Source organism: Thunnus albacares, chromosome 13, assembly GCF_914725855.1.
Source record: "Thunnus albacares chromosome 13, fThuAlb1.1, whole genome shotgun sequence".
NCBI classification, from domain to species: Eukaryota; Metazoa; Chordata; class Actinopteri; order Scombriformes; family Scombridae; genus Thunnus; species Thunnus albacares.
The window spans coordinates 3,277,602-3,289,734 of NC_058118.1; positions in this window are offsets into that span (position 1 = coordinate 3,277,602).

A 12,133-nucleotide genomic window follows, 5' to 3' on the forward strand; every position below is an offset into this window, starting at 1 on the left:
TCTATTTGAGAACTGACAGCAATTAACTGTAATTAACTATGCCTTTACCTCATAAACAGGATTTGCACACACATTCTGTTCTGTTAGTAACTTGTCTTCCACCGTCTCATTCAGGGGAACACCACCAATTTAACAATTTATCACATTCCAGGTGTTTGGGAGTAGCCTACTACTACATAAACAAGTAGTAGAAAGCCTTTTGTGGGTGCAGAGGGAATTGTATGAAATCTGATTAATTGCCTCAAGTGATGTCACTTGAGTCAGCGTCAGCTGGGGCAGAAATTGAAAGGGGTGTGGAGTTAGAAAGAAGGGAGGTTACCAGACCTCGGTAGCCCGCTCCTCATCTCTGCTTCAGACTAGCAGCTTTAGGCTACATTAGCTGCTACTAACATAACACAATGAATCCCAAATCCTAAATCCAGAGTTGCATTGTGGGTAATGTGGAGGCCAGACAAGTAAGAAGAATGTGTGATAAATAACAATATCTCTTGTGCTTCTGTATCAATTCTAGTCCTTTGTGTCAATAATGAGTCCAACAATGTTATAGTTAGGAGTGCGATGCTAAATCGGTTGAGTACTCTTTAATGAGGTCACCTACACCTTCATTCTACATGTTGTTTCAACATGTCTCAATATGTTTTGGATGCAGGATGAGCGGGTAAAAACTTGTTGACTACAAAAATGTACTTTCCCTCCTTTGGGTCAATTCATTTACATCCACCGCTGGGAAACAGAGCAAACCACACAAAGTCAGTGTGGATGAGTTAGCCAACTGTTTCTCAAAGGTGAGAAACACTTCTGATAACATCATCCCAATCAAAATCTCATTAGCCACTTTCCTTTCCCACAGTGCTTCTGACAATTAGTCAGTCTCTATCAAATGAGAAGCACACAGCCTAAATCAGGCTATTGACAGAACTTTGCATGTTGAAAAGCTGCCAGACAGGAGTATTAAATAGACTGAGTTACTCTTTTCTTTTTTTCTGTTAGCTGACTTAATGGAACAATTTTATAATTTCAATGAAGCACCAGGCTTACAGAGATAAGTAGATTTGGTCCACAACAGTGAGAGAGCTGAGTGACCCCACATATTTTTTAAGTCTGCAGCAACTGCATTCAGTTTACCAGAACTATTTCACAAAGCATTCATACATATAAATAAGTATACCTCGAAGCTGTCTATTTAACCATCAAACAAGAGGACATGTGTGCAGTTTCAAGGATAACTACTTTGTTCAGAGGCACACCAGCAGCAACTGGAAGACACATTTGATTATAAAGTTGGAAAAATGTATTTAATGTATTGATCATACAGTGACTTAATATTCTAGCCAAGAGACTGCTTAATCTTTGAAACTGCATATTTAATGAAGGAGCTGTATCATATCATACTACAGCTATGACCATTTTAGAGTCATTAAACTTAAATTAGATCCAAGTCCACAGCTTGTGCATGTTTCATGAATCTCACTGTATTTATGCACATTTCAACCAGAACATTTTCTTTCTAAAAAGCTACGAACATGTTGCTGCATTAGGCTAATTTTTCTTTCAGTGTGAAAATAGATATGTAGGCCTGTGCTGTTGGTCGGTAATGATTTGCCTCTTGTTCAGGAAGGGGAGTGGAAGGGGTCCAGATTCGTCCTGTAATGTCCAAAGAAAGCTGTAGCCTCATTGCAGCAGCTCATTGTCATATCAGCTGCTTTGCCTGTCAGCATAATGACAGGGTATGAGTCCTATTCCCCTGGATAAGTGTCAGCTGAGATGAAGTGTGGTTAATGTCTGACTTGTCCTGAGCAGCGAGACATGATTGCTGCCATCACCTGCAGTGAGACGGGCATCTGAGAGGTAGAGATGTGCCACTAGACGCCACACAACACCAGGGTGGAACATCTGTGCCCGAGTCTGGTGGCGTGCACTTCTGGGGTCCGCTGCTGCAGTTTGCCCCCTTGGGAACCTCTGAGCCAGGGCAAAGACAGCCGGATGCATTCCCAACCCCTCTCTCCCAGCTGGATAGCAGAGGGCTAAAGGTAGGCAAGCAGCCAGATCCAGTATCCCAACCAGGCTGCAGGTGTATGGTACTCCCCCCTCCGTCTTTGCCTCCTGCACTGATACATACACAACTGCCATCAGGAAAGGAGTTGGCAGTAATTGGGGGGGAGGGGGTTGGCAATAAATATCATGTGCCACTGACCTGGACTGGCAAACAGTTGGCAGGGTCCATCATTAGAGCTGGGTGCTCGCCACTGCCCATATGCCAAAGTGCCATAATTGGTGCCTCTATCCTACACATTTAGTGTGAGGGCCAGAAGGACAGACCCCCTGAGCAAAATGGCCGCTGTCTCCCTCTGGGGCGCTGTGTCCAATCACGCCTCTCACAAACTGGCTCTCCATGAAACCCTGCAGCTGATTTCCTCATTTCTTCCAATTGCCTCATAGCTTCAAAGCCAACTTCAAAGCAATCGGACTGCCCGCTATCATAGCTAAAACCTAGACAACCGTGCCCCTTTAAGAGCAAGAGAAATCCTTGTGTGTCATCTATATCTATTTCCTCTCATCAACAGTCATATAGCAGGCAGCATAACTGGGAGTGACAGAGCCAATATGCTTTATTCAGGGGATTATCTGATCTCCAGAGGCCTAAGTTACATGCAGGGCCACGAGGGAAGGAAGTTAAACAAAGCACTAGCCGCACCCCACAGCCCGTTATCTAAACCCTGAGCAAACTCTGGGTAATTGCACAACAAAAGCACAATTAGCCACGACTCCACGGATATTAAGTATGAAAAGATGGATCTGTCATTTATCCTATCAAACATTTGCATCTCATGAATTTCCCTCCACACACCTTTTCATATCAATTTCATTCTGCTCTTATTTTCATTCTATTTTATTTTCAGATGAATGCAGATAAATGCAAAGTACTCATTTAAATATGCATTAGTATTATTATAACCGGCCCCACCTTCCCAAATCGGAGGTGGTAATTTTGGTAAGCCCCAGACCATGTCTGCCTCCCTCGGGTTAGACATCACCAGCGCTTCCATTTCAAGTGCTTCTTGGAAAATGACCTTTGCACCGTGCTGCAGTGAGACTTTGATGTGACTTGCCTTGAAAGAGACCTCGCGACATCCAACGAGATTGGTTCCCATTCTCACAATCAGTGCGCGTGGACCTTCAAAACACTGGAGTTCATTCCAATCAGTGCTGGAGAGATAAAATATAGCAGTGAAGAGTGAAGAGGTCTGCATCATATTGATTGGAGCTGAAAAAGATGAGTTATTTGTCAGCCTCTGAATTTGAAGGAGGAGAAAACTTTTGAGCTTGATTGCTTTCCCACAGCGCTGTGCACAGCGGACAGCAAACTTCAAAGAGGCCACACATTCCAGGGAAAAATCAATGGAAAGCGCCAGTCACAGCTTAATAAGTGCTTTAAGCAAGACTCACCTGGAGAAATTTATCCATCATTGATGCATTCTCCACAATATGTTATCTGATAAACCATAGTCTCATGGAAATTTAATTTCATCCATTGAAAGCTATAAATATCATACAATGCTCAGAAAATCAAAATATTTCTGAGATAAACAATCTGAAATCTTAAAAAGTCTTTATGTCCCTCCTCAGTAGTTGTATTTTATCTCATGCTCATTTTTCTAATGTTTATTTTATGCAGTATTTATGTGCTACAATGAGCTTGTTTAATGCAGAATTTTATCGGTGGGGTGGGGAAGGGGGGGGGGGGTCCAATATGTATTGTCACACTGAACATTCATCTTGCCAGTCCCCCCCCCACCCCAATATAATGTGCCACCCATGGCACATTATATTGAATACATATAGTTTTCTGTGGTTTGATGATGATTTAAATCTATTCGTCCCGAGAGGGTTAAAGTCCATATTGGCAAATTAAACAACACATGTGGGCACACCAGAGATTAAAAATATGTACTTGTACTTTTGAATGCATACCTACTGAGGTGCGTCTTGCCCGAAACGCTGCTAAAACAACTGCATCACGCACCAGCAGCCATCACCCCGCCTCTTCCCTAAGTGCCAGTGCAGACCAGCCAGCTGGGTCCCTCTCCATCCCCTGCCTGCTTCTCCCTCTCTGCGACGCTGATGAGCCAAGCACTGTAACAGGTAGACTCCCCAGGTGCTGAGGTCTCCTCCCAGCTCGTAAGCTATTGCGCAGTGGCTCGACAAAGCTGAGCTTAATTAGCCAAGGGGGTGGGCTACTACTGACCAATAATGAGCCATGGTGAGAGTAATGTCATAGCATGTGAGGATGTGGGGGTCCGAGGGTCTTTTTTTTTTGGGCCGGTGAATTATGGATTTTAACCATCTGGCCTTGCAGGAGGGGTGGGGAGAGGAAAATGATATGCCTGACGGATGACTTTAACAAAGATGTGGCAAGAGAGAGGGGCGTGCCTGAGATCACAAGCTGAATTATAGCAAGCGTGACTGGGCTATTGTGTATCGTGATGGGTTGGTTATTCACAGCTGGGGCAGCCCAAATTGTTCTTTTATATTCTTTTATTCTACTTTATTGAAGCCAGAGGGGCTTGGGAAATGATTAACAGACAGCACAACTAGATGGACCCATTGTCAACCTTTCCCTCTCAATTTAGTCCCCATCCATTTATTTTCACCACTGTCTCTGTGATGCAAATGCACAGGCCTTGGTTGGTTAAGTGTGCCACTGCTGGTCAGGCCCCAGAAAATTGGTTGGAATAACACAGCGGGTGCAGCGAGAGTGCCAAACTCAAGAGGTTTGTGTTTGCTTCTGTTTACATAGAAAACTTCCTATTATGGGATATTTTTACCTGGAACTTTTTTGGGAAGAACTTTATAAAACTCTCTCTGCAACTTCATTTGTTCAGCAGAAGGTTTACAACATCCTATACTTCACATCCACAGTCACATAATACTTTGACATATGCCCATACAACGTACAACAAGGCTCGTGCAGCCAGCCAAGTCACCCACCATGCTCCATGCTCAGCCCCCTCCTCCTCTTGCTCTGCCTCTCTGTTATGCTTCTTCCATCTGGTGTCCATTTTGCAGCCCACCTCTTCTGGCCCTGAGGGGGGCAGGAGCAAGAGGAACCAGGGCCAGCTTAACAAAACCTCTCAAAGGGCACCAGTCCCTCCTGCCTCTCCATAAACCCAACTAGATGGAGTTTTCATGGCAATTAGAGCAGAGAGATGAGTGGCTCTTTTCCAGGCACCCACTGGCCTTCCTCTGCCACTGGTACCAACGCTCTCACATCTTTCACACTGAAGCCATTAGCACGGCCGGCCCGCTGGCAAGGACTAATTGTTGGCCTCTCAGGAAATGACAGTAGCTGTAATGGTGATGCTGTCATTCAGAGGCTCCTGAGATCAGAGACAGCTGGTTTACAATGACCAGAGGTGTTCAGGTCACACAAGACACAAACATATACTTTTTTTACGGGGAAAGTTTGGGGATGCCGTCATTGGATGTTTGTGCTACTGAAGTTGGTAGACGTTTTGATCTTGTTTTAATTAGTTTAAAAGATTCATTCTGGATGGTATTGAGTTTCAACCACTGAAATGTTTATGTAGTTGGTTTCACACAGCTTAGTTGAGCAGAGTTTTAATCCATTATCCTTTGGTGACTTTGCTGCGTGTACGCTTTTGTGCATAGGTCTATCTGATTGTTCAATTGGATGAGGAGTGTGTAACTGCTTCAGTTTTTTGGCAACAATTAAGTTTGAATGGCATTGTCCTCTAAAGGACTTCAAATCTGTCTAAAGACAAATGAACTGCTTCAAATATAGTTGATATGTAAAAGTGCTCTCAGTTAACATAACACCAATCTTTACAGATACATCTGAACCAAAAATACAAACAAACAAAAAAAGAGAAAGAAATTAAATGTAAAATACATTTTGGACATTGGAAATTATGTTTTGGTCATTAAGGCTTGTGATATATGTATATGCATATATTGTTGATAAAATGAAGTAGTATTAATTGTATTATTTTATAGCAGTATGAGACATCCATTCCACTAAGGAGTGTATAGGGCTCTATAGCGATGCCATCCCCGAGTGTAAGGAGCAGAATGGCCTCTAGGGGCCGCTAAGTGGAGATTTTAGATTATTACAGAAAGCACTGTGCCATTAGCTTATACCACAGAACATGTTGGATTTGCCACTTCAAGAACATGATTAAGTAAAAGATTTGCATCACATTTTTCTTTATATGACTTCATGGAATCTAAAACCCTCCGTATTTTATTTTATCTCATGTTCACATGCACAAAAAGCACATATAACTAAAGGCATTCACTACACTTATTAGAACACAAAGGAATCACCCCACCCACCCTCATCCCTTCAACTCCCCTGCACACACACATATTGACACAGACGCCCGACTCTCTCCGGCACTATGCACAGCACATCATCTAATTAAGTCACTGAGCATTTCATTGAGATCATTAGGAGAGTCTTGTTAAGATTTGATGCTTGATCAGCTCTCAAGATACAGTCTGGCGATGTCAACATTCTTGCATACAGATACAATAGGTAGCAATGTACAACAGAACCCCTACAAAGCTGCCAAAATCCACCTTTAACAACTTGTTTTACACATAATTTGAGGTCATACAATTACACAAATCCCTGGCAGAGAAAAATATGTACTTGGGGGGAAAATAAACATGCACAATCACTGTTAAGAGTAGATTTTGTTCATCTAATCACAGCAAGTCCTAGCCAAACAGAAAAAATCACATATTGATTCAGTATGACTCATCAGTGAGACTCGTACATTTAAATACAGATTTTGTTTTCCTGAGGAAGTCAGCAGATGATTTGTATTGCCCCCTGTTGTTATAATGATTTGAGTGACATTGGCATTTGGACGAGATTTCATGGCAATCCTCAGTTCAGTCCAATACCCACTGCTAAAACAGCAGCTTAGCTCCGGCATGATATCTTAGTTTTTTTTCCTCCAGCTGATATTTGGGAAGCTCAATGGATAAATATTTTAAATTGTTCATGTTTGTGTTTTCTTGAGCAACAGAGAAGATGAAAGTGTCAATACAAGACTCTTTCAATAAGTGGTATTGCTAAAAGCTGAATACTGACAGAAATTATTTGAGTGTTGTCAGTTTTGAGTATACAACCGTTTTATGCATTATAATCAACTTTTAAAATGTCTAATTAGGCTCTTGTGCTCAGTTATAAAATATTCACATAGTACACAAACTATTGACTCTAGACTTTAGCTTTTACATACACCAATACTGTGTCAGAAGGTAAAAATCATCCTCAAACCCATCTACTTCTCTTTATCTACATTTTCTTCTTTGTGGAATACATTTAAAGTTGTAATCCTTCAGATTTCAGTCCTGGAGACGTCTGGTAACAATGAGTGTGGTTTAATACTAAAGCAAACACTAACCTCTGTGACAAATGCTTTCAGTGTGAAGCAGTAGGAAATGTTGGGTTTGCACTGTGCGAAAAAATGCAAAAAAACTCCTTCACTTTAACTTTTGTTGCAATGCAATGTGATCCAACAAGGCGCTGCAGTGTTTTGGTGTCTGATAAACCTTTTAATGCAGGGAATATGGTGCACATTTTCAGACAATCTCCCCTTGAAGAAATTCATAGTGTTGCACTTAGTTGTTCAAATGAACAAGAACAGCGGCACTGTGTTAAGAGTGGAAAAAGAGTGCTTAAGAGAGAAGTTCAAACTCTTGCCCCTTTATCACCTCCCCACGCATGGCCAATCACTGTGAAAGTGGGTATGAATGTTGGATTGTCGATTTCAGAAAGTTACAGGAATAGACAGACACAGCCCCAACTAATTCAGCATCGGAGGGGCTTTCTGAGGCTATTTGACCATCCAACAAGCAGTTTATACTGGCAGTTTAAACAATGAGGCTGATATCAATGGCGTAAAATTAAAAACAGAAATGCTGGATAACATGCTGCATTGTTTCCTGTGAATCCCTTGTGTACATGAAGACAGGTTGAATCCAGCACAGGACCAGCAGACTCTGCTACTAACAATGACACTACTATATAAAGAGGTAATTACAGAATATAAACAGGCTGACATTGAATGGCTATTTCTGAAAAAATGCTGACTATAAATAATATCAAAAATGGGGTTTGGTATAAAAATCTTATAATTATTACTTTAATAAGTGAAGTCAATAAAGGATAATGGTTTTTACCTTGATTCATACAATCATTTCATACAATCAGTTAATCAGTGTAAGCATAAAGTAAGTGTCCTCAGACAGAACAACAACAAAAAATCAGTTCAGGTAAAAGAAAGAAAAAATCTTGTCAATCTTAAAGCAATGAGCATGTTATCTCTTTAAACGCTTAACAATACACGCCAGCATCCCGTGTTTGTTCATCCATAGAAAGCTCATGTCTACCCAAAGCCGTGAGTGATTACAGTTCATTGGAAGGGGCAGCCCTTTAATTAGTCAGGGGTCTCTGGGGAGCCATTACCATGGGGGAATCTTGCCCCTCTTTATTAGCCCATTTTAATATTGACTAAGAAAAGAGATACACAGAGTGGGGCAATTTGGTTTCCTCAGACGGGACACCAGTTCCTGTGAATATGCATGCTGGGATGTGGGCTGTGAGTAGATGGGGGTGCGGGGACACGTGACAGCGATGATGGACGACCTGGGTCGGGCATCATCTGGGGTCCTTCACGTCGTAACAAAAGGGTTTGCAAGTTCCATAAGACTTAATAAAGAGGACATGGCAAAGTAGCACCAGAAAATGGGAGGTGAGAAACAACTGTGATGAAAAGGGTTTGGAATGTCTGAAAGTATTGCTGTCTTGGATAGGTAGGATATGTACAAAAAATCTTGAGTTTGTTTCCCTGGACCAAGGTTGGATGCCTACTGGCACCCTCCTGTTAGTGGAGGACCTCAGCCCTCACCAGGCAACCCTAATACACATACCATGAAAAAATATTCTACCACAAAATCTTTATCTGTAGAATTATCAACAAATGATAACAGAAGAATAAACTGTGATAGTTTGATCATTTCTTCAAAAAATGAAGTAATTCCTGTCAAAGTGACCCATGTCTCTTGTACCAAAGTTACAGAAGGATGAACCCATCAAACTGCAGACACTAATTCCTGCCAAGGACAGACTTGATCTCTTCCAATTTCATCCCTACACCTCTTTGAAAGCTGTTCTAATTAAAAGTCAGAGTGGAAAATGAACACTCCACAACTCTGTCTCTTACTTCCCTTTTCCCTCTCCTTGAGTCACTTTTCATACATCTACCATTGTTCCCCAACTCAGCTGCTCATTTCAAATGATGTCAAATCAAGAGGTGCATAACAGGGGCTGACTAATTACCAGCCCTGATGCATGTATTTTAGCCATCTTGTTTGGGAATAGAGAGATTAAGGAACGGAGAGACATATGTTGTCAAGCACCGACCTTGGAGAGACCTGAGACGCATCTCTCAGTGCTAAAGTGGTTTCAGTGGTGTATCAAGCCTCTCAGAAACCTCCCGAATGCAATTACACCAGGGGATTATGTCCCTTACTCCACACTAGGATAAACACAAATTGGCCACAGTGTGTGTTTAAGTGTATGCTTTTTGTGCATGTAGAAGTGGAAGGGATTGTTATTGGCAGCTGATCCCCCCTCGAGGGTCTCTGTTTTGGGACTGTTTCATCATGCAGGCTTGGCATCCTGTTTGGGCTGGAGCAGCCTGGCAAATATGCATGGTAACATAGTTCAGAGATCATGCAAATCTGTTGTTGTCAAAAACACTTCCATATTCTGTTCTGAGTGATTATAGTCAGGTCGTTTCTGATGTTTATGAGATGTGACCTCAAATAGCTTTGATACAGCCACGCGGAAGTGTTGTGATACTTCTGAAAGGCCGAACAACACACACTTCGCCGCACTGAGTGGTGTCAGTGCTAAAATGAAAGACTGAAATATTTTACAAAAAATACTTCTTTACCTTAAAAATCAGATGAGGGTTTTAGTGAGGACGCGGCTAAGTCTACACTCAGCAAAATCTCATTTTTATTATTTCAGTATAATAGAAATACAGATGTGGATATGTACTATATGAAACAAGACTAAGAGATAGCATTGAGCCAGTCTGTGAGGCTGTAGTTAGCCACAGCGGTCCTTTGAGCTAAATGCTAACATCATCATGCTAACATACACACAATGACAATGCTAGCAGGTGTAATTTACCATGGCCACCATGTTAGTTTAGTTCATTTACATGTTAACATGTGTTACTCAGCACTAAACACAAAGTACAGCTCAGGCTGATAGGAATGTATTTACTTTTGCAAACATTTGGTTATACAAAGTATTTAACAAATTGTAATTGACTTGATGATGGCGCTCGAAAAATTAAGAGCTATGATTTCAGTTCACTCTGAGGGGGGCATATGACTGCCTATACCAAATGTCAAAGCAATCCATCCAGTAGTTGTTGAGACATTTCACTCAAAACCATGGTGGTGCAAGAGGAAAAGTCAAGGGGATTCATCCTCTGAAGACCAGGAATGTCTATACAGAATTTTATGGTGATCCATGAAATGTTGTTTTTACAGTCTGGCCTGACTGACCTGCCTAAAAAATGTGAATGTCTGAGAAACAAGTTGATTTTCACCTCTGCTGCTTAAATATAAAACACTGATGGGTGATCTGTCATGTATAAATGTTTCATGCAATCTGATGGAAGGGAATCCATCATGTACCAGAATGTGCTTCAGCCAGTTAGAGAATGATACATGGGACTATAAACTGTAAAATGCAAAAGTTTCATCTGCTGCACTGATGTATCAGGTGAGGGTGAGCCATCTTTTCTGTACATGATCTCTGATTCAGTCCCAAGTCCTGTCACTTTGTCCAAATAGTTGGATTCATAATGTGTGCTGGTAGAAATTATAGACGGACCAACCGAGATAGTATTTATTGAACAGACAAACAGGGGAATAAAATAAATGCAACTGTCCCAAGAGAAAAATGATACTGTGATACTAAAGTAAACAGAGGTTTTAATTGTAGCCATCTGTTAAGAGCCACCCTTACTGGGGTGGAATTTCATAAACATAACACTCTACCATATGTAAAGAAGAAGGAAATAAATTAAAGATAAGAAATCATTGTATCAGTAATCAGTAGTGTGTTTTAAACACTTTGCTGGGCCATGGATCCATTGATCAGATCCATCTTGAGTTATGGTAAGATAGTCACAGGCTTTTTTCGGTTCCAGCACAAATAATCAGACATGTTAAGAGCTCTACTCTAAGTGTTATTCAGACTGGGTTGCAAGGTAAACAAGCTGATAGCCATACAATAGGAGTTGAACTTTGTCAGAGCCAATCAAAAGTTGCCACTGGCAAATTAACATATCAGTTTTAGAGAACACATGAAAAAAGAAGGTTTTATGACAACTGTGACCATGGTCATTCAGCTGGCTGGATTTTGATGAGATGAAATGTGGTAGCCCAGAGGGAAAATATGAAAATGCCATGCACCTGAGTTACTGAAACAGAACTTTCCACCCCTGAGCCATCATAATAAAGCTTGGGGGAAAGGTGCTTTCTGTCAGTCTCCTTTACCCTTCTCAGCCACAGAGGGGTCACATGTGTGGCTGTGTTTTTGAGGGTTAGGCATTAGTGCTCCATGGTAATCAAAGGCAGAGGATAGAGAAGGAGGGAAGGAGGGATATAAAGGGACTCGGTTGGGTGCCAAAGCAGCCCCCTCTGCACCCAGTGCCTTTTAATTAGGCTCACAGCAGGGACACTGCACCGACACACACGCCGCTCATCAGTCACACACAGATGCATACACATGCACGTACTCATATAAACTGACAGTCACATACCTTTTTCTGCTTCATTATTCCAGCATATCCGTCATCTCCATTTTCTGTTAAATTGGAGGTTTCGATGTGTGCTGTCCCAGCAGTTGTCAGGGAAGCAAAGAGATTGTTTTCTAATGTTCTGTGAGCCTTTTCTTTTGAGTAATCTTGTTATTTCATGGGCTTTTTGTCTAACAAAGGGATCATAGGTGCCGTATATATTCAGGGGCATGCATTTATAACATTGCAAATCTTAATATCTGCATCTGCATCTT